Consider the following 4,209-nt stretch of genomic DNA (forward strand, 5'->3'; position numbering starts at 1 on the left):
TTATGGACACTCTAGAACCAAAATGTTCAAAACTTGGTATGGTGTTACTCGTTAGGAATATCTTAAGCGCTATTGACTTTAAAGTTCAAAGGTCAAAGTCACAGTGGCAGTTGTATTACAAGGCAATATCACCCTTGTGGACACCAATATGCTTTAAATGATTTTAACCACATTTGGTATATTGTTCCTCCTTGTATAAATGATCTGACGTTTTTTACGTTCAAGGCCAAAGGTCAAGGTCTTGCAGATGGACTTGTTTTTTTCTCCTTGAAATAGCATAATACACAGGAAAATGGTTGCTAATTTTTTTACCTGCTGGTTCTAAAGACAATATTAAAGGTATTTCCAGTTAATGAATGTTTTTGGTTGATTTCTAAAAAAATAGTTTATGTATCAAATATGCATTTTCAATTTACCATTTTCTGCATGTGTCATATACAAATATAGTGTTCATATGTGTCCCCAATATGTTACATACGAGGGGATGCCACGCTCGGCATTGCCTTGTTTGAACTGTAAAATGTGTGCATTAGTCTGAATAATCACCCATATGTATGCCAATGTTTACTGATCTATCTTAAAGGTAAGGTAATGGGTTCGTTGATCCCTTTTATTCAAAAAGATCTCTTTCCAGGAGAATATCATAAAAAATATAGACAAAAGGAAGGATGTGGGGAAAGCAACAAATGCGGCAAAATATGACATATAGAAAACAAAATGGTTATGGAGTAAACATTCGTGTGACAACAACTCGATACATAAAAAATCAGAATAATGAAGAAAAAGTTGGTTTCCCTATATACGTGTACCTGCAGTGTTGGTGTACGAGGCGCGTTTATGATTTTCGTTGTGTTACTTGATATGATAAATTGACAAAAAATAAATATTTTACTTGTAAAAGTAAATCCTGAGCCTGTGATAGCTGCTCTTCTTGTTCCATTTGACTTAATAGAAACAACGCTGTTGCCTTTCTTGTTCTCATAGAATCATATGCTATGAGCTCCATGTTTTGTGCACGCCTTTCTTAACTGTCGTATTAGACTGACCAGTGCATATCGCACAGCACCTTAAATGTATTTTAGCGCGAAAATTAACTTATATTTAGCTGGATTTATTGCCGTCGTAGTTCCATCTTGTCGCCTTCGTACTTTTATTCGATGGCAAAACGACGGGATTACGAGGTCTTCACGAAGTCGTGTTGCCATCGCAAGACCTTCGGGTAGCTTCGTGATTAATTCGTGTAGACATCGTAATGTCAAAACTGTCCGATGGAAACGATGGAAATACGAATGCAATACGATGTTCAAAGATGCATTCCCGGTGACTTTACGATGGTGAGGATGTTGATACGAACTCAATACGAAACCTCAACATCGGACGTACCTTCGGGGATTTTTTAACATGTTAAAAAATTTAGAACCCTTCCCGAAATTGTCCCCGAAGGCTAGAAAAAGTGGCCGATGGTTCTACGATGATTAAAGATGGCACTACGAATAGCCCGATTTGGATACGATCAGTCCCGATTTTGAAAATTTCCATAATCGTGTCGTCATCGGCGTTAAAATCGGGACAGTGTGACGCGGGCATTATCAGATGTTGTTTTGATGGGTCTTTGCTTATTTTTGTCATGAATGGAAATCAAGTATTACTTTATTAAATCTTTGAGGGCTCTGAAGGTGGCATGTTGCAAGCGAATATTTATGTTTTTACGTAACTTTATTTTCCAGTGGCGGTCAAAGTTTCCTCCGGTTTTATCGAAACGACCTCTTTATTTATTGTTAATTTTGTTCTAGTCCTGAACATGCATGAAATATTTGCTACTGTACTTTAATCAACCAAAAATCGATCAGATTTTATTCCACAAGTCTGAAAACATATAATTTGTTCTCTTTCTAATAGATGTAATAATAAGTCTTAACAATTTTTTATTTTTACAAAATTTTCAAAATGTGTTGATGTCTTGACATCCGATAACTTATAGATTATGTCAAAACAGCCGAAATAGCAGAACAAAAATAACATATCATTAATCTTTAGTTTGCAAATTAAACTTGTTGAGAACATGCTGAAAATCCGAAATTTAGTTCAAAATATTAAGTTGAGATTTCTAGTACTTTTTCTAAATTTTAGTTTTATTAGTAACACGTTATCCTGTGTGATTATTCGAAAATATGGAAAGAACATTGGAAATTAAATGGGTATATTTTTAAAAAAAATACTAGTAAAAGATATCCCGTTGTTCAACGTGATTTATTATGGAAGACGTCAATATCAATATTTGTGCGTTAATATGTAGGGGCAATGCTACTCTTTTTTTACAGGGAGATGGGTATTGTTGTTGACAAACAATTGCAATTTGTTTTATTTAATTTATCAAATGGAACTAGAATTTTGTTTTTGTTACATAGGTTGTAGGTGTGTTTACAGTATACATAAAATTCCGATCTATCGTAAATGGCTTATTTAGTCAAAGAGAAAACTAAATCACAGATCAATATTGTAATTAGATCGGGTTTGCTTAACGCTAATCATAATCGGGTTTCTAATTATTTTACTTCGAACTCGATAAAAAAAATCCTAATATATGAAAGAATATTGACCTAAACGACCGTTCGAATTTCATTTATCCTTTTGCAGACCATCTGCTAAAATGAGTAAAAATAACTGTATTTATCAATTTGAATGTTTTAGAATAGGTTTGATAAGACAAATTGCATAGTGACGGTTATCTAGCATATGTCATATATTTATAAATGACTGTTAATTTTTAAATATATTGAACTTGTTTCAAGAAATTGTCATATGCCACGTTCATATATTGAACACAATAATTGTATCCTATAAATTGACTTATAACTTAAAATAGTCTGTGACAATTTGATATCATATCAAGTTATCCGACTCAAGTTAAGGGGTAACACCGAAGATTGTCGAAAGTAAAAATGTATACTTGGAGTTTGTGTGCAACAATACAAAGATGTTCGATATGAAAAAAGAAACGCTTTTGATAAGACGTCTACGGTTCATCTACAATGTATCAAGTGCAATAAGCTGGTTTTTTTATTATAAAAGCAAGGCATGTCATTGTCTTAAATTGTCTTTAACATTGAAGAATGAATTATCAGTAAGAAACCAGTGGCGGATCTAGAAATTTTCATAAGTGGGCCCACTGTCTGCCTAAGAGGGCCCGCTCCAGTCATGCTTCAATGATTCGGTATTTCCCTATATATATAATCAACAAATTTTGTTCCTAATTCCGCCTCTGGAAAGTAACATAAAAATGAAATTATTACTATAAATTTTGAGCGTTCAACAAAGTTTATTTTTTATTTTTTTGGGAGGATGTTTGAGAGTGACTTTTTGAAACGGAAATGATGCGAAAATGATATGTTTCTTTGCCAAATGAATAAGAAACTTCAATCGTTTTGCGTTAGCTATGTCGACTGTATTGAGAAAAAGAAATCAAATGGGAGATTGTATGTTCATTCAAACTTCTTTAACTTTAATTAATATTTGTATTTTAACGTTATTGGATTTCAAACAACTATCTGCAGAGTTTTCATTATGGATTTTGTTATTGCCCTCATTCTGGTTACACTTTTTATTCAAATTCTGATTTCATTTCAAGGTCGTTCTATATTTAAGGAAAGATTAAAAAAATATTTGTATTTGTCACATGCATATGACATCGATTATATGACTCCCACGTTATTTATGTCTTCTCCGTATTTTCTACAAATCCGAGAATGGTACAGTTACCTTGCTATATTCCTTTCATTTGATGTATACAACTTAAAAATCGCAAAGATAAAGAATAACGAAAGCAAACAACGCCATACTCTCACCAAAAACACAGCACCTACGCGCTCCGGACCAATATTTGTCGAGAACGACTTGCTTTAATGATTTAAAATCGTTTGAAACGTTGTTTGTAATTATAAATAAATTAATGTTTCAACTCCCTCGGATAAAGTTGGTCTTATTTTGATTTTATGAACTGTATGTTCATATAACCCTTCAACTGTTTCTATACTTGGCTTTCAAAATTTTACCGTTCCTGATGACGTTAAATCCAGAAAAGCATTTCTGGTACACGGAATTTAGAAAGTGTTGTTTCATTCTTTTGTATGAAATGCCATTTAGATTCATCATAATAATAATAACAATATTACTTGTTTAAGTCGTACATTTGAGTTTTTGTCAAGTAGC

Source organism: Mytilus trossulus, chromosome 9 (assembly GCF_036588685.1).
Source record: "Mytilus trossulus isolate FHL-02 chromosome 9, PNRI_Mtr1.1.1.hap1, whole genome shotgun sequence".
NCBI lineage: Eukaryota > Metazoa > Mollusca > Bivalvia > Mytilida > Mytilidae > Mytilus > Mytilus trossulus.